Source organism: Balearica regulorum, chromosome 9, assembly GCF_011004875.1.
Source record: "Balearica regulorum gibbericeps isolate bBalReg1 chromosome 9, bBalReg1.pri, whole genome shotgun sequence".
NCBI classification, from domain to species: domain Eukaryota; kingdom Metazoa; phylum Chordata; class Aves; order Gruiformes; family Gruidae; genus Balearica; species Balearica regulorum.
In genome coordinates this window covers 2,283,134-2,302,636 of record NC_046192.1, presented here as the reverse complement: position 1 = coordinate 2,302,636, position 19,503 = coordinate 2,283,134, and the positions used below count along the sequence as shown (strand labels likewise).

At 41.0% G+C, this 19,503-nt stretch overlaps 1 protein-coding gene across 10 annotated transcripts in view; it reads left to right on the top strand.

The window, feature by feature from the left end:
- Positions 1-19,503, top strand: part of MAP3K13 (mitogen-activated protein kinase kinase kinase 13) — a 76,424-nt gene that overhangs the window by 21,190 nt on the left and 35,731 nt on the right. For 6 of the 10 annotated variants that reach the window (XM_075760751.1, XM_075760754.1, XM_075760755.1 and 3 more), the window contains one exon: positions 7,089-7,234. The exons of 2 other annotated variants lie outside the window; for them this stretch is intronic. The gene's annotated coding sequence lies outside the window, so the exon portion shown is untranslated. Of the gene's footprint in view, positions 1-7,088; positions 7,235-17,777; positions 17,908-19,503 lie in introns of those variants that run through there. 2 more of the 10 variants (XM_075760752.1, XM_075760760.1) reach the window with 2 other exon arrangements.

Here is a 19,503-nt window from a genome sequence, read left to right as displayed (position 1 = left end):
ACTAGGGAGGAAGACTAGATACGCCAGTGGACATGGCAGAGGAGAGAGAGGTAGTCATATGAATTTCAGCAAGAGGACATAGAAGCAGGAAAAAAGAATGAAGTTTGAGATGAGAAAGATATAAATAGGGAAAGGAAATGGGCTCCTCTGCAGGTGGAGGGCAAAGAAACAGATAATGGTGATCAGGTGACAGTCTGGGGGAGGTAAAGAGCAGGAAAGGGAGGAAAAATGGAGCTGGGGATCTCACAGGGGTCATGGAATGCATTCATTTCTTTTTTAGACTCTTCTTGCATTTTAGGTGGGAAGAAACGCTAAGTAGCAACTTTTTTCCCCGCTCATAAATTTATTTAACCGGTCTGAGCTTATTGTTTGGAGTCAGATGGGAGTAACTCCAGGAGATGGTGTGGAAGGAGTGATCCTTACTGATGGGTTTTATTTGTGAGGGAAAATCAGCCCTTCTTTTAGGAGAAGTGCTTCAAGAGGAACAGTTCCAGGTGAGTCCCTTTTCTGCTCCCAGAGCTCTGTGGATTTGTTTTCTTCAGTATGTCCACATGCACCTTCATTCTCTGGTTCTACAGTTTCACAGTTTTCTTAGCAGGCAACGTGCTGCCTTTAATCAGAGGTTTGCAGCACTTGCTGTTTTCTAAGGTACAGTGCAATAGCTCTTGTTCTCAGGTGACGTTATCCTCAGCACTGTGTCGAACTGTCAAAGCTGTGAAATTGAGGTACCTAAATCAGAGCTCTGTGTATGTTACTAACCCTTGTACTGCTGCATTGTGCAGTAGTGAAGGGCAAGAGCTTAGTAGGTTGCTGGATTGTGCATGCTGCATCTGTAGTGCCAGGTATAGAAATCTCCCTGTTCTTTTCCCCTATTTTATTTTTATACTTATGTTTTCACTTTGTGTCATTTAGAAATCAAAGCAAGAGTGTGCAGTTCAGCAGCAGCAGATCTATGCTTACTACGAATCTGCTGCTTTGCTCAAATTAAACATTTATGGGGCCAGAAACTCCCTCACTGCTCCATCCCAAGTCTTTCAGCCTCCTATGGTGCGATGACTCTTTTCTTTGCACTTTGACACAGCTCCTGCAAGAAATACAGAGAAATTATTCTCCAATTGCCTCTCTCCCTTCCAGCTAGTCTTTCCTTTGTATGTCCAGTTTGTTTTTTCCTTAACCATAGCTTATGGGGAGCAGCTGTCAGTACAAGTAATGCTTAATATTCCCTGTGAGTTAGAAGATTTCATCCCAGTCTGATGGTCAGAGATCTGGCCTTAGTTATCTGTACCTTTTTCTGCTTTCAGCAGTCTATACGGAGGTGGTGTTATTGGGTAGGAACTCCTTATTCATCAAACCAGGTAACACAGCGCTGCAGTGTATTACATACCAATGCTGATAGCTCTGTCAACTGGCTTGGTTTCTGTGGAGAGCAGTCAGGTGCCTTCAAAGGCCTGGGTCTTACCTGCAGGCTCATCTGTGGCCTGATGCCTGGAGTGAAACCTGGGCAGTAGTTCTGTTTCTTGGGCATGCTAGGAGCAATGATAACTGTGGCAGAAGAGAGGGTTTTTTTTCTGAGCCTAATCAGAGACTTTTACAGGACCTAAGGGGTGTTGCAAATCCTCAATCTTCCCTGCGAGAGCTCGGTCTACTTCTTGGATTTAACTTTTTTAGCTTAAAACAGTGCTGCATGGATGCTAAAAGCCCACGCTCCTAAAATAGATCGAGTAGAACAAGCACTTCACTGATGACTCCTCTTCAGGAGAGGAGAGAGAGAAGGTAACAATGAACAGATGGCAGGTATTAGTCATGTCACCTAATATATCTGAAGACCTCAGGCGCTATCAGTGCAAAGGTGGTGGAGGAACATAGAGGGAATGAGTCCTCCTAACAAACCAGACTGGATCTTAGAGTTGCACAGATAGAGGGAACCTGGGAAAGTGAAGGAACTTGCAGCCAAATGATCTAAACCACGAAGAGTATGCTCGCAGAGGCTCAGAAAGTCCTGGCCAGATCCTGAGCCAGCTTTTACCTGCCCCGTTTGCAAAGCCTTTCCCTCGTGTGTTTGACAAGTCCCTCGGAGCATCACTCCTTGGAGCTCCCATGCTTATAACACAGTTGCGTCTGCAGAAGGCCTAGTACAAAGGCCCAATACCTCAGAAAGGACTGAATTCTTCCACTTTCAATATCAGCTTGAATGGCGTTATTCTCGCTTTTACTATAACAAAGGCCGTACAGAAGCTGCTTGATCTTTTCCCGTAGTATCTAAATTGCCAGTCTAATTTGGCTGGCTCAGCATCCCCTCTCTTCTCCAGGTCACTGGTATCTACACATTGGCCCTGGCCCAGTTGGCAGTAAGCTCATAGGAGAGCTTCTGCGCTGCTGCTGCCTGCTGATTTGCTGGGAACACGTCGTGTAAATGAAATATAAAATACGTACAGTCGTTTGTACATAAGTGGCTTCCAGCAAACTTGACACCACAGAGCAAGCAGGCCACTGAAGTACCTGTGGAGGCATCATGAGAGAAGTGCATCATTTCCAGTTGCTTGCTCTGATTGCATTGTTTGTATTATAATTTGCTTTAAACCCAGTCTGTCTGAAAGGCAGCATGGCTGTGGGCACACTAGAGGGTAGGTGTAAATGTGAGCTCTTTTCACTTCCCTGTGCAGAGATGGGATCATCAGGAACCACAGCATTGGTCTGCTCTCCCTGCAGAATGGCTGTATCTTGATTTTTTTTTTTCCCCATTTGTTTGGGGTTTTTTGTTTTAAAATCTTCAGCAGCAGAGGCTGAATGTGCGGTCTCCTTTTTCTCCTCTTTTGTTTCATCTTTTTGGCATTCATTTATGGAGAGGGCTACTCTGCTGGAGATACTCCCATCATTTTTCACACTTGTGCTCAGACCTCTGTGGAAGCCAAGCACCCTGTGGGCCGCTGAATTACAAGTACCATTTTGGTGGCACCTTGCATCTTTGGGCTTCAGCTATTGCCAAACACCTAATGCATGTATGAAGTGAGTAAAGCACTCCTGCTATGAACTCTGCTGATACATAAGGGGTTAAACTAAGCCCTGTTTATTAATGTTGATGCTTTAAATTGTGCCAGAAGGCTTTGAAAATGTGACAGCGGACAGGGCAGCAGGCAGCAAACACCGTTAAATGACAATACTATTCAATATTTGCTGTTAATTGAGAGAGGCAGCAGCTGCTGGTATGCAGCTTCAGCCAGGATGAATTAGTAATGAGTCTGTAACTCTGGGGTTTTTTTTCTGGTTTAAAGTTGCATCAGCCCTTTACGGTTCAGTAGCGTGCTTGGGATAGAAATAAGAAATCGTAGCAGACCCTAAACTGAAGATTTTATTTTGGTTTTGTTTTCCAGTGGGTTGTCATGGAGCTATGGTGTCAGTGATAAATTCGGCAACGGTAATAAAATTGCCTTGTATTTAAGGACTGAACGTAAAGATTTTGGGTTAACTTTTCTGTCCTATGTAGCAGACAGTGGGAGTGTAGCAGGCAAAGCAAGCTCCTCCTTTGAAAGAAAACACTTTTGTTGCTTTCTCACTGGCTTCCAAAGACACTTTCACTTATGGTGCCATTGAACAGGAGTTTTGGTTTAACTTTCTTTGCTGGACTGCACGGCAGGTTGTGGCGCATGAAATCCTTCTGGCCTTTGCTGGAGGGAACACTAATTCAGCGTTTTCCTTGTGTTTTCTTTGCACTTTTGCCATGCAAATGTGTTGAGTTTAACCTTTGAAAACTTGCTGATAAGCTTTTATTGGCCAGCAGTTAAAATAACAAACCCTCCCACCTTGCAGAGTCCAGATAGGAACTTCCCAAGGCTTCAAGGCCTGGGGATGGTTCAGAACAGCATTAATCCAGGCAGAGCAGCCAGACTGGGGACAAAGTTTATTCTCTGAAGAAATCAGCCAGAGCTGCTACTTTCACGCTGTTTATGCAACTTTCCCTGTAAGTATTTATTTTGCCCGAAACACTTTTTATTTTGAACTATAGATGTGATCGTGAGAGTGCAAAACCACGTTATAGTGGTTAGCAGCATCTTTCACAGATCTTGAGTTGGGCACAGGAAATGAAATTCTAGCTCTGCTGAAAACAATGCTAACAGTCCTATTGATTTCAGTACAGCTCGGCTTTCACCACAAGTAGAAGAATTTCGAAGCACATAATGTTTTGTTTGTTCAGTTCTTTAAACAAAATCCATCTGCAGGGGTTAGTGTTTGAATCCAAAATGGTATTTTGTTAGGCTGAGAAATGCTGGATTGAAAGAATTCCTTGGGTCCATGATGATGATGTTAGAGGCGAAAAAAAAATCCAATCAGCAGGTATGTTTTGTAACCCTGTTTCCAGTTTGTATGATTTCTGTGTACATTTGGATTTTGTATTTGTTCTGTTCGCATTAATGGTTTTTACCAAGTGGGTAAGTGCATTTATGCATTCTTAAAAGCTTAAGTCTGCGATACACCATGCTGTCTTCTTTATTGGCTTATAGGTGCATAAAATCTTTCAGGTCAAATCTGGAAAGCAAGTGGTAAAAGCCAATAGAATACTGTAAAAGGTGGCAGTAAATGGAAATGCAGAAGAACTAAACTCATCTGGTGGTTAAAGTCCTTTGGCCCCAGAGGTCCCTTCTCATCAGGAGTACTGACAGTTCCTCCCTTTGCTAGCAGTTATCAAATGATGTTCTCAGATCTGTCCTTAGAAGGCTGTATTTTTTTTCATGTGAAATTAAATCGTTTATTCCAGTGGCATTCTGCCAACTTTGGGCATCTTGTGTGTTTTATGAACATCTCTCCAATTTTATGTGCTGTTTTCTGTATATGTGAATTGTGGTTAAAACTACGATGCAATCAAATGCAGTCTTTCCTTTTTTTGTGTGTTTTTTGATTCTCTCAAGTCTATATTACTGTTTGATCTGTAGTATCTACTTACTATGTTTGTTTTTTTTAATGAAGAAAATAAACCTTGGTGTGTTTACATGCACCATTCCTGTCGTAAAACAGTGGTAAAAATTGTAATTACTGGCTTTTGTGCTTTTTTTCATTGATTTAGTAGAACCATGTAATTTTATATACTAAAAATGTAAATATTTGCCTTTGTTTACGAGAAAAAGTATAAATGCTAAGGTTGGTCTAATGAACCTGTTAAAACGTATGTATATTTACTCTGTTTTTTATCTTAAAGTATCCCTCCTTACCTCTGTTGGAAGGAGTTATTGACTGCTTAATAAACATTGCTCTCAGCAGTGAGCTAATTAGGAGTTAAACTATATACCTATGTTGTACGTTCCCACTTCCTAGAAGGTTTTTTGCTAGGTGTTTGTCATGGTCTGTAACAAGGTGTGTACATGTTCATCTGCTTTGGGGTGGTCAAATGTCTGCACTTTAAGGAATTTGGATGCCATTTCTCACTTTTGCTTGTGTTGTGCCCCTATCTTGCTCTCAGGACGTGACCGTGTGGCCGCTGTACTGGTGCCAGTGAGTTGCTGACTGGGTGCTTTTATAAAACCACTTGGGCACCAGCTCCTGCTAGAATAATGCTGGTGCTGATGGCCAGTTGTTCAACTTGAGGTAGCGTACAGCACAGCAAGAGGCTTTGGTGACTTATCTGCTGCTGATGATGGTGGAGGGGTGTAAATGGGTGAACACATTTCCTATGGTTCTGTGTCTTCAGTGCCAATATCGACGTATTGTCTCCAGGAAAGTGATTGACCTGGAAATTATTCTGTAAATAAATGGGTAATACAGGGCTGATAGAGGGCAACAGAGGTTGCAAATTGGTATTTTGTTGCTCAATGTTATTGCTGTATCATCCTCCTCCTTTCTATTGCCCAAATATAGCCTTTGAATGTAGCATAACCTTGACTTCACGAGCTTTCTCTAATTGGGAATGTGGAATTACCTTTCCTGGTTTTGTGGCAAATTAGAAAAGATAAGGCAAGAACTAACACAGAACTAAAATGAAATGACAGTGCCGACAAGGCTTATAGTGTTGGTGGTGAGAGAGAGCAACAAATGTGTGCCAAGTTGAGCTATCAGTGCTAGGAATTTGTTTTGCAGGACTTGTTCTTGCTCCTCCTTGGTCAGTAGTTTTTAAGGCATATTCAACAGAAATTATTCAGCTTCTAGAATTATGAACTGTTTTTCTCAAATGCAAGATTTTCATGCTTGTTTCCTGTAACACAGTGTAACTGTTATTCTCTCAGTAGTAATTTTACAGACCAATTCACAGCTGTCCTTTGGAGATTGTTTTTCTGATGTTACCATCAAAAGGGACTGTTTCAGAATATGTGACTGCCAGTAAATGTGCCGGAATAAGAGAATAGCAGAAAAAGTTGTGAAGAGTGTGGGGTGAATTGGTCTGTGGGAGGGACCCCTAGAAAACAAACAGCTCCCACTGACAGTCATCGTTGACTCCTATACAAGAGTGCTGGCGGCACCTTCTTTCTTGCTAAGGATTGTTGTTACAGATCTCATTATTGTGTTTCCTACATATGTTTTTAAATAATCCTGAAAATTAATCATGGGTTAAATCGAAGCATGCAGTTTTGATATGAGGGGAATAAGAGAGGCTTACTCCTGCTTCTGCAAAAAATAAGGAATACGCTGAACTTCCCAAACTTTGGGAGTGGTCTTGAGTCCAGCTGAATTGTGTGTGATGCATAACGTGAGGCAGATGGTGCCTATGATTTTCAAACAAAATTAAATGTAAAAGATCATTAATAGATTATCTTGAACTATGTTATTTTAAAGTCTAATCCAATCCTGAATTATATAATTATGTAATATGGAAGGCTGTGAGCTCTTTTACTGGAGCTGCTTGCTTAATTTAGATCAAAATTGTACCATAAAAGCACTATAGAGTGTATGCCTGTGCTAAGAAAGGATGTACTAAATGTGTTGAGGTCTTTTTCTACTTGCGGCTTCTTTTTGAAAGTGCATACTTAATATTGGATGTTTTCTGCTGCATTTAAACGTGCTGCGTAATCCTGTGCTAATGGGATGTTTCGGATTGATCTTGGGAGCATTTATTTAAATACATTTTTGTTCTGTAGGATACTGAGTTTTCCTCTTCTTTTTAGAGAGAAGAATTCACTGCTGGACTGTCCTAAACATTATTCATGGTGCAACTTCAGAGAAGAGCTCGATTTATCTTACTTGAAGAGGAGGCACATGTGCAGTAAGCCAAGAGGACATGGGCTTTCAGTGCATCTGGAAAAATGATCAGGTATCAGCCATTGTTGATGTTTAAACCATAGTAACTAGTCAGAAACTTGAGAAGACATGAAACAATAAAGCACTCACTCCTGTGGTTGTCCTTAAATTGTGGGTATACTTTCCTTTCAATGATAGGAATGAGGTAGGTGTACCTTCTTGTTTTATATTGTGTCCGTAGCCATTTCACTACTGAACTTGCTCGCTCGCAGTAGCTCAGTTGCAGACACCTAACGGGATCCAGTTCAGATGTGAGCAAGCAGGAAGGGACAAGTGCCAAAGGGGTGTTTGACTGAGTAAAAGTTAATCTTACAATGTTTAGATTTTTCAAATATAAGTTGAACTGCGAAAGCTTTTGAATCTATTAATTCAGGTTTATTGATTTAGTGAGGGCATAACTTTAACAATAGAAAAATAAGAAGTTCTTTTTCATGGTACTTACTCTGGTGATTGGCTGGAGAACGCAGATGTCCTCACAGGCACCCAGGCTGTTGTAGCTGATGTAGAGACACCAGCAACGTTCCAGAAAATGCAGAGTCTCGTGGTTCGTTTCAAATCTGAGCAGGTTACAGGTTCAGTAATGTAAGAACTATATGGGGTTTTTTTTAGCTATTTATTTTTTTTGAAGCATCTCTAAAACAATGTCAACTGTCTAAAGTAGTGTCAAACTTTATTATTGGAGGTAACTGCTTTCCAGAGGTACTTGGATTAGCTGGCTCGCTTGCCGCTGTGTCTGATGTCTGTTGCCATAGGTAGCGCAGAGCTTGTGCATCTCTGGTGTCCTGCCTCTGATACTTCCCCTTTGGCAAGTATCAGCCCCAATCAGGGACTTGCTTTAGCAAGCTCACAGCCCATTTCGTTATAGTGAAGGGGGTTTCATTAAAAAGTAGCTCGGCACTTCTGCGGTAGACAGCATTTGTTTGTTTTGTACTTGTGTTCACAGTTGTGCTGCCTGTCTTTGAGAAGACAGAGCCTGCATCACGGAGGAGGTGACTGCTGTCTGGGAATGGCCAAGTTCAGCTCAAGGAGAGAAGCTTTGGAATGCTGAGCAGGGCAGGGGAGGAGGAAGGAGTGAGAGATGCAGTAGGCAGCCAGGAGCCTGAAGCTCCTGCAGGGAGACCAAGGTAACACTGAGAAGCAAACAGTTCTCAGAAGTGATGAGAAATGTCCCTAGGGACCAGACAGCACTGGGCAGAGTTTGCTGCAGTTCGAACACTGAGGGGTAAAGGGAAGAGCGGAAACAAAGCAGAGCAGGCAGGGAGTGCTGTATATAAACCCTTCTTACTTCTAGTCTGACTGACCTGGTCTCTCTGAGCTTCCCTTGCTGAAAGCATTCTATTCCATATTCCAAGAAAACTTGGCTTTTTTCTTTAGGGAGCTCCCTGCAAGGCAAAGGTCTCTGTGTATTTGGCAAAGACTCTGACTAAAAAGGAGTCTGGTCTCAGGTTGATCTGTTGACTAATTACAATTTCATTTTCTGAGGAGTGGCAGCCATTTAGCGATAGAGACCGCTTAGGACACAGGTTTAAGAGCTTGAAGATGGCTTTTGGTCTTCAAGTGTATCATTTGTCCCCTCTGTCCTCAAAGTGAGTCTTTATGGTCTGCTGTCACTTTTGAAATGTGATGGAAATTGCAGGAGGTTTCTCTCTTTGCCTCATATTCTAATCTTCTAATGCATCTCTGTGAGCTTGTGATATTTTGTTATAATGTATATTGCCCTCGATGTTAGCATGATACTTAATGTGGTTTGGATATTGCTATTCCTAAGAATATATCACTTGTTGAATCTGTGTCATATATGCAGTTTTTTGGTTTAACTACATCTATCTTGTGTATTAAAAATTAAACGGTAAAACTTGTATGTTACCAAATGTGCATATATCTATGCGAAGAACTGAAAAGGAGCAAAATGTATGAAAAATCTGTAATCTTTTGGGAATTAAATTTGGAGGAATACATTTTAAAAAATGCTTCTTGTTCTCTTTATAGATGCTAGCTGAAAAATTACTTATTCTTGTCTCTCTCTAGATAATTGTAAAATTATCTAAAGTTTTCTTCAGTTAATGAACGGATATATGCATAAGGCAAGAAAACATTTAGTTGCTTCACTCAAGGAGACTAAAAATAGTTTTGTTCTATATGATTTCTTTATGTTTGTATGATCTTTATCCTACAGAGATACTTCATGCAGGGAAAGCCACAGATATGTAAGTTTTAGGAGGTGCCAGAGCCACCTCTGAGTGGGATTGCAGGAAGATGTGAGCTGGAGCTACATTTTCAGATTCATTTCTTAATATAAAAGCTGTCAATTTTTACCCATTTTATGAGGAGTGGTGGGTGCTGTAGAGGCAGAGCATCCATATATTTAGACTCTAGCTGTCTCTCATTACAAGTTATAATTAAGGTGAAGTATTTTACTGAAGAACTAAATTCTCCCTTGATTTGAACCTGGTTTCATCTCAATGAAAGCAATTAGTTGCATGAACTACCCTGTCCTTGCTTCATCAACGACAATTAATCAGTTGCTTCATCAACATTGCTGCTTCTTATTTATCTTATTTTTTTCAGTTAATAGACAAGGCGCTCTATACTGGAGTGCTATGTGCATAGTAGTAGTGTAATAGAGGTGGCTTAAGGATAGAAAATACGGCTTGTAATGGGGACTGTGACATTTATAGATGGCATGTGATGTGAGAGCAAGCTTTGAACCATGTGATCTGTCATGTTTTTTTCCTCCAGTATGTTATATCTTTTGTGAAAAGTATACAAGCACTTTCTGTAAACCTTTCCTTACTAATAAGGGGGAAATTGGAGTTTGAGCAGGCTCACATCTCTGCTTGAAGGGAAGTTCAGTCATCTCTTTTCCTGTGCTTGTGGAGGACTATAGGTTGTAAAACGTTGGGAAGGAGTTGTCCTGGAAGGTCCCCAGGGTTGATGCTTCAGCTGACATGTTTTTGAACATGGCTCTCATTCTTTCTCTCTTAGCCATGACTTGAATTTACTAACGTGGTGCTTATTTTCCCTGGATGGATAAGTCTAGTGTAATACAAAGCTGATGGCTTGATTGGGAGTATTAGGACTTCGGTTAACCTTTCTGTGCCCTTTTGGTGAAGGTTGTTTAATTTTTGGTTGTCTCTTAAGGTCAGCTCTATGACTTAAGGCAGAAAGCAAGTGTTTGGTATGCCAGAAAGCATCTCCAGAGAGTGTCCTACTTTGGGGTGCCTTCTGCATCATACTGCATTGTCCAACATTGTGCTTGAAAATGAGGATCAAAATCGCCACTGCTGACAAGTTTAATGTTCTCAATCTGAATATTCAGGACCAAAAATCTGTTAATCATGATTGTAGCTATTTAAAGTGTTGTCATAACTCTTCACGAAGTGAGTAATTCTGTGTCGTGGTACCTCAGACAGATCAAGAGGGCTCTTCTAGGGTCTGCATTTAGCAGTGGGGGAACAGAAGTCTCTTGGGAGAGGAAAAAACAAAAGGAGTAAGCTCTGAAGCAAAAGCTACTGATAACTTCATGACTGACAGTAGTCTGGGAGGAAGATGCTGAGCAGGTTTTATTTGTCTTGAGAATATTTACATAGGGCTGATCCACTGTTCTTGAAGGAACTTTATCCCAGTACTACAGAGAAAACTGTTAGTACTAAATATAGTGCCTTATTCTGGCAGTCTCTGACTTATAAATGCTTTAATTCTGCTGTCTTAATGGGCTTTCAGCAGTTTATGTAGGGTTTGGTTTTTTTTTTTTTTGTAGAAATCTTTATAATATTCCTCAGAGAGATTGTGTAACAGTAGCAAGGATGGAAAGATTTAATTTGGCAAGACCTCATACTGCAAAATATCAGATTAATTTTTTAGCTTCTGGTCTTGCTGCAAAGCTTTCAGTACTCTGATATCCTCACAGAAGAGGCCTGAACCATTCCAAAAAAATCATCTGGACCCTCGGTATCAAAACATCATCACTATCGCTGGACAAGTCTTGTGAGACGTTTGTTTTTTTTTTTTCCTTTACCTCCTAATATAGGAGACAATGTGACTTCCTTAGGCTGGTGCTTCACTATGTTTACCATTTAGAAAAGTTCTTCTCATGGCCTATTTAAATCTTTTTTGTTGCAGTTTGGGTCCATTATTTTTTCTACTCACCATGGATGTGAAGGATAGGTTTCTTCTTCCTTTGCAGAAACTTTCTATATTTAATAGAAATATATCATATCTCAATCTTAGCATCTCTTTTTACTCTGTCCAGATCGAACAACCTCAATGAGTTAGCTCACTCATCCCTTGTAGCTCACCTTACTAACTGTCTGTCTTTTCTTTTAGTGCTGGCATGGTTTCTCTCTTTGTTAACAAACCTGACCCAAAAATGGACTTTACCAAAGACTTTATGAAAACTGAGTAGATCAGGAACTTGTGCTCCTGTCAATGGATAGAAGTTGCCTTGTTTGTGACAACTTGGTGTTTATAATTTGTGCTCAGTCTGTGATCCTCTTTATCCCAAATCCTTATCTACAGAACAGCTGCTCAGCAGTTGTTTCTATATTTGTGCAGGTGATTTTTTTCCTCTGAACAAAACTTGACCTTGGGAATTGTACCACATTTTTTTTAAGCACTTACCCAGTTTCATGAATTCCTCCCTGCAACAGCTTCCCATTTATGCATGCCTTTTTGTGGGAATATGCCTTTTTGTGGGAATAACATGAATTATAGGACTTTTCTTTCCACATGGCCCTAATACTGAGGCTTCATTGTCAGGTCTCATTTCTTTTGTATGCTCCTAACCTGAAAGAGGAAAGGTGACTATAGCTCAGTTGGCTTTAAAAGTGTCCCTTATAACTGCTAATTATACTTATTTATTTTTACTTCCCCCTCCAGTATTTCTCACTACTGGCAATTCTATTAGAATTAATTATTGTTATGGAAGACTTCATTGTGGCACGTTCTCTGGGAGGAATATTATTTTGTGACTGTTTCCCTGAACAAATAGATCCGCTTTTCTCATATGGTCTTTGCTAAGGGTTTCTGGAAATGATTTCTAGAGGAAAAAACCAGCAAGTAAACAGATTTTTCATCTCTCTGGTTGTATTACCCTACTCCTGACTATCAGTATTTAGTCTGACTTCCTGTTTGTTCACCCTCTGCTTGATAATTTTATACCCCATCGTCTGATTTCAACCACATGTCAGAGATGGAGGTTTTCAGATCACGAAATCCCTACAGGTTTTGTACAAACATATGGGCAGCTTGGAAAGAGATAAAAGTTAAATGCCCTCACATACCCCGGACCAAGGGAGAAGGTGTGGCCTGAGTCCATGTAGTTTCAGGTGGCAGAGAGTTCCCCCAAGGAAGAAGACCTTAGTCAGCAGCTTCCCCAGACACAAAAGTGGTGTCTTAGTCGTGTTTTCTTTCCTGATGGAGTTTCAGAGCTTCTCCTTATGTCTGAGGAGCTGGGCAGTCTTCCTTCAGGAAGATAAAAATCTGCACAAGTAGTCTTTCGAACTTCCCCAGCATCATCAGTGCATGTTCGTAATGTTGTAGTGGCATGCCTTCTCCTAAAACTACACAGACTTTTGTCATGGTGAGGAGCCTGAAAGGCAGGGCTTATCTGGAAAGAGTGGGCTTGCTGGGAAAAACGCCCAGAAACTCCTCAAAAACGAATCCATACCAGCCTCAGGCTTAAACAGGTGAAGACTTAATGCATTTTGTCTTGTCGTTGTGTTTTAGTGCTTTTATTAGTTCCTGGAGTGTTGCTAAAGGCAATACAAGGTTAAAGGAAGTCATCATAGAGTCTCATGTACTCCTACCCACCGTATCTTGCAGAGCACACTCAGTCAAAAAAAACCCAACTGGCAGCTGTGTGGAAGATGGTTTTGCTGTAAGAAGCCTCACTTTAGTACCAGAAGTTGGTAGCGTTTTCCTTTGAAGATTGTACGGTGGTGGTACAAGTGTCCGTGAGTTTGTTTGAATAGCTTTTGGGGAGACGCTTGATGATATGGGTAGCTTTCTCTCAGGATATTGCGTATCTATGAGTCTGTAGCCTTCTCGAGCTCTCTGCTTCTGTTTTTAAGCAAAACTAAATGTCTCACCATGGCTCCCTAATGATGCTGTTTTGTGAGCAGAGGCAGCTCTGATGTTTCTGATCTGAGAGGGTCCAAGCCTTGTTCCATGGATAGCCCTATTGCCTGTGTAGCAGCAAACTTGGTCACCAAAATGTAGACCCTAGCTTCATCCTACCCCAAAGGCAACCCCTTAACCAGTGACGGACTCGCCTGCCCTACAGGCTCTGGGCCATGGTGGCTCAGCAGCTGCTGCAAGAGTGGCGAGGCTGGAACCGGGTCTCAAATACTCCCTTACGAAAGAGGGCTTGTAATAATGGTTCCTGACTCAACTTGCAGCTCACCTGTTCTCATGGTGTTGCACATGTCCCACTTTTGGCTTTCTTATCTTCAAGTGACATTTTTTTCCTTTGGTCACACTTGCCTCCTGGCTCCTGGCTCTGGTCTTGTCAAATTGCAATGCCATTCAGCTGCCTTTGCAGGGAAGACTTCTCAGAGTCTCAGATCTGGGGGGGATTCTGGTTAAAAGCCTGAAGATCTGATGGTTTAAGTATGATTATGGTTTTTTTCTTTTTCCCCCCCTTCCTTCCTGTCACCCACCCCACTGCTGAAGGTTAGGATAATCAGGAGAGGAATGTATGCCTACAGGGTTGGAAGAGTGGGTGAAAGACTTCTCGGATTTTAGAACTTGACAATAAAATGTTGCTCAAGCCATCTTACCAATGCAAATATTTACCTAGGCTTTCTCCTGTTAGAGAATCATTTGCTGTTTCACTTCACCTATTTATTCATCCACGTAGAACATTTTCACAGTGGAGTCCCTCTTGTACCTCCAAGTGTGTGCTGAGTAGATTTATAAACAGCCTTATTGATGTATAATTCTGAAATTAGCCTTTGAGTCACTTCCATCTGCTTTTGTTAGTGGAATATGCCACAAAAACTTAGGCATTTGCTTTGATTTTCTGCTTCCCTGTGTGTCTGTTACTGGGCACCATCAGAGACAGGACACTGGGATGAAGGGGCCTTTGCTCCCCATGCAGCAGAACCATCCTCTCCAATCAAAGGTTGTATTGTGATTTTAGCCCAAGATCAGCATCAAGTTACCAAGGCCTATAAATAGCAAACGTATGCTATTTTTGAATATTGGCATAATATTGTTATTTTCAGTCTTCTGCAATTTTATTCATTTTCCAATTTATTAAAATGGAAGGTCGCAGGATTGGAGAACTTGTTAAATGATTATTTTAGGACTGGGCTCAAATTAATATGATGTGCCAACTTGAAATGTTATGCCTAGCAGATGCTGTATAACATTCCTATTAGTTACTAATTGGCTTGAAAGTACTTAATTATCTTCTCCAGATACAGATATTTTTTAAATACTTCTAGCTTTCCTTTTTATACCCATTGCCACCAGTTTTGCCCACTATGTCTCCTAGCAGTCTGCCTACTTAGTTACTCAATCTTCTTTCAGAAATCCTGCTGCCTGTGAACTTTTCACTAGTATGATCTCTTATGAACTTTATTTTTTTAATATCTTATACCCTTGTTGTACTTTGTACATTTTATTTTTCTATTTTCACATTAATACTGAACTAAACTTAGCCATGGAATTGTTTTTGGGCATCTGATACTCCACAGAGTTCCCTGCTTTTACCGGTGCTTTTGTCTGAATGAGAAGGAGGAAAATAATTTCTCTTTCTAATATTGATCAACTTAGTTAATCACCACTGATGCATGCAAAGAGCTATGATGTAATGTATACTATTAAAATATGCAACTGGTTACAACCATCGTGTTTTCTCACGCTGTTTGGCTACCAGCCTAATCTCGTAACAGCCATCAATTTTAGGCCAATGATTGTTTTTAATTTCTTTTTCACAATGAGTTAAGGTAGTGATCTTGCATTAAATTCAGGACTTTTGCGTTGGAAAATTTTAACCTGAGCTATTGAGACACAGACAAAATTGAGTGTTGATAGGCCAAACCAAGTCACCATAGAAAAGAAAATCTTAAGTTGTATGTGCAAACTCTTTTTCTCTACTGGAGTCTTCCTGGGGTCTTGTTCCCATTTATTTTCCCTGCTGGGTGGGTTTTTAAATGCCACTGCAATTAACTCTCTGAGAATTATTTTCCTTTCTATTTTTATTCTGACTTTTCTCGTTCTATAGCGGTATTTCTCCTTTTCTTCCTGGTACTGTGCTCCCCCTTCTAGTTCCTGAATTTATCCCTTTTTCCTTTAGGGTAAGAGAGTAAATTTTTGTTTCTGTTTTGAAAACGCCAGGGAAATCTGGAAGCTATTGTTTTCATACCACAGTGGTGATGTCGGCTGTAAGGCAAAGCGTTGGGCCCTGAAGGGGAAGGGAAGGCAGGGAGTCAGAGCAAGTGCTCTGACCTAAGTAATCTGATGCAACGGGGATTTGAAATCGTGACATGAAGTGATCCCTTTGAAGAGACGTGTCTCACTGTGCCCCTACTCCTGCTTCCCCTGGTGTACAGTAGCTCTCAATTTGTAGCGGTTGCATTGTCTGGGTAGAAATCTCATGATTTGTCATTTGTGACTTTTAGCTCATAAAGAATAGGTATTTCATCAGCCAAAGTTAACCTGCACTTTCTTTGATCTTGAAATAAGAAATTTGCATTAATTTTAATTTTTCTCTGGCCAGCTTCATAAAGTTCAATTCAAAATCTAAAGTCAAAGCTCAATTTATTGTGGCTGCTGTTAAATTCGGAGCATACTAATACATTCTTATCATTGCAACTCTTTGGTGGAGTGATAGTATCTAATAACACGCTATGGTACAACTGGGAGATGAAGATGTGCTGAGAAGCAGATGTAGGAGTCCAGAAACTCCCAAATGGTGTCTTTTGGCATAGCAGAACTGGAGAAGAGAAGAACTGACTTGTATCGCCCTGGCATGCATATTGCATAAAAAAATAAACTACTGTCTTAATACATGCAAAAACCTACCTATCCCCTCATACAAGTATATTTTTAGGTAAGTATTATGTCTGTATTCTCCTCCAGGAAGGCTTTTGCATCCTGCCCTTCTCCCTCCACACAAGTTAGTATCAGTGGTGCTGGCCCAATCCCTTGGTTTCTAAACCCAGATCCTCATTGTTGTTACATCCAGTCCTGGTTTATTTTGGGATGTTACCCAGTTTCCTTAAGGAAAGGTGGGATTCTCTCAGTCATTCTCTTAAGATGTGCTTCACCAGAGTAAGTTTTGGGACATCCTATTTTGGCATAATTGCTTCCTACTTGCTAGGAAAAGGAGCGGTAAAAATATGGAAATTCTGACTCTTAATAATTTCAAAGCTACAAATGGTTTAGAAGGAGTTTTAGAGGCCAAATTGATGAATTCTGGTAAATCCTGAGATGGTGTGATCACATAGCTGACAGCCCGGGTTTTTCTTCAGACCTAGACCTTAATTCCTGGATATGCTCATCCCTCCACTCCTTCCCTCGTATTTCAAAGATACAAAAATAAGGCAAAACTTGTGCTCTTCCCCTCTGCAGATCCAAGTTAATCGCAGCCGCTCTTGCGTGTGTTCACCAGGACATTGCCATCTATTTGGGCGTCCAAAATGACGCCCTGCGCCCTTGCATCTGATGCACACATCTGGTGTGCAATGAATATAATTGGCATGAGATTGAAAAGGAAATTAAAATAGCTGGTAGGCTGTGATACGTGGATGTTGTACCCACCGTTCGTTACGTGGCCGCAAGCATGAAACTGCGCGTGCTCTGATTTTTGGTTCTGAGTGTTTCTGACATTGTGAGCTTGTCTGTGCGTTGTTGGGAATGTTTGGTGAGAGCTGAACGCGTGATTTTGTTAGTGCTCCTATTTTTATTTTGTTGGTGCTTTTGCATCACTAATCAAATACAAGCATCCTATTGTTCTCTCTGCAGCTTCCTTCCAGTACATGCTTATATTTAGTTATTTTAATAATAATAATACCCAGGGCTTGTAATCCTGAAAGAAGCCAGAGAGATGGTAAACTCCTTTTCTGATTACTAAATACATCTGATTCATATAACAGATGGCTGTTATTTGATACGCTGTTGTTATCCACGCTGTACGGAGGGGCAGAAACTCGCCGGAGCGATGACTTGAAGGCATTAGAGGATGTCCTCACTCGGTCCTCTCCGCGGAATGGCAGCAGTGATGCCATTTTATCCAACAGCTTCACTTCAGTTACGAACAAATTGTTTTCAGTGTCCTCTTCCCCCCCCTCGCACACGTAGTACGGAGGCGTGCAGCCCTCCCAGCTGCCGGGGGAGCCCCACGGACCGGCCTTTTGGGGTGGCTCGACGGTGGGCTCGGGCTCTTCAGTGCCCAGATTTTTGCTGGCAGAAGGCGTCCGGCGGTGCCTGCGCGGATTGGCTGCCCCCCTGCTCCCCTCTCCCTCTCGCCAGCGTCGCCGAATCTCGAAACAGCCCGATTTACATCCATTCATGAATCCGTGACGTCAGCACGCTTCTGTGCTTCTTTGCAGCAGGCTGCAGGATTGTGTGGGTGGAATTTCCTTTTATTTTGCAACACTTCCTTCTTTTTTTTTTTTTTTTGCCTTCCATCTTTTTAAAACAAGAAAATGGAGCATCACATAAGAAATCTTAATCCTTGTAAGTATTTAAATGAAAATGTCTTTTTTTTTTTTTTCGGAAGCGTGTGTGTTTGTGTGTGTGTTTAATGGTCAGCGTTACCCTTTCGCCATTTATTTCAGAAGGACAGATGGATGTTGCATTTGTGATGTGAAAGGGCTGAAAAAATGATGCTGAGAGAAGGGAAGAGGAAACATGAAACCTTAATTTATCCATCACAGCATATAAATCTGATAGCTGGCCTGTCCTTTTGCTTGTCGGTGTGCTAGACATTTTTCAGTTGCAATTTTGCACGTTATCTTCTTGTGCCCCCCTTTTAAAGGGGAAGGGAATGGCAATGGAGAATAGATATATATGGAATACACAGGGAATGATATAAGAATTACTAGAGGTAGTATAAAGAAGCAGATTTGGGTTTTTTTGCCTTCTAGGGAGTTGTAATTTTTTTTCCTTGTGGGCTAATCAAACAATTCTTCTGTTGTCTTACAATAACAAATAATTTTATTTTTGAGATGAAGAAGAGATGTGGTTTTCTTTCTATCAGCCGGATAGGAATTTGTTCCTTTATTATTGAAAATAGCAGTTTGAGCTGTCTCTGTTGTGCCAAATGCATGATTCTTACCCCTCGTTTTCCTAATAGATGAGGAAGCTGGGAGTACCATTGCAGTTAACGATACTGTTCACTTGGGCAAGATTTGTCATATTCTTGCTTACCTGAATGGGGCATGATGTCATGTTTTCTCCCAATGAAATGAGTGGAGCTGTTCTTTATTTTTGTTTTGGGGGGAGGTGGTTTAGGTACTGCAATAGCTTAATCATATCAAGCCACATGTCTCCAAAGTAAATGAAAAATTGGGTATTTTAAGTTGATCTGGAGAAAGATGACATCAGGCCTGTGTGTTTGGATATACTGATTTTATCAATAGGCTGTCTGCTCAATAAAGAAACTGAAGGAATGTATTTTGCTCGGTAATTTTGAGGGAGAAAAAATGAAAATATTTGAAATAAAAATGAAACGGATGAGTGACATGAGAGAGATTCAGCCGGTCTGACTCACAAATGTGGACACTTGTCACAGTAACTGCTGTCTGTGGAGCCCAGATATTTTGGCATATCCAAGAATCCTGGAGGTTAAAGTTGTCATTGGTTTCAAAGTTTTTGTTACCATCCTTTTTGTTGTGTCCCCCAATGTATGTGGGTTTTTGTTTTGAGAGAGAGACAACCCTTTGAACCTCTGTTTCTGTAACAGACTTTGGCTGTAAAAAAACCAAATAAATCATGATTTTGATGTCTGGAGTTTGTTTGTTTGTTTTGCTTTAACATGAGTTTTGTTTCCTGTATTGTGGCCCGCCAGTCTGGTTCTTTGATCTAGAACGGTCCTGTCGTTCAGATCTGTCTTTGTCCCCTGCTGCCTGATAGTTAAATTTATAGCTGGCATTCATTTTGACCCCTGTGCCTGGAATTAGCAAATAACTTCTGGCACAAAATATATGGTAGGGACTCTTACTGCTTCTCAGCTATACCTGAACTTGTGTTTGAAAATGTGTGGGAGGTGGGTTTTGGTTTTTTTTTTTTTTTTCTGGTTGCATTACTAACCTTCCTCTTTTGTCCCCTGTT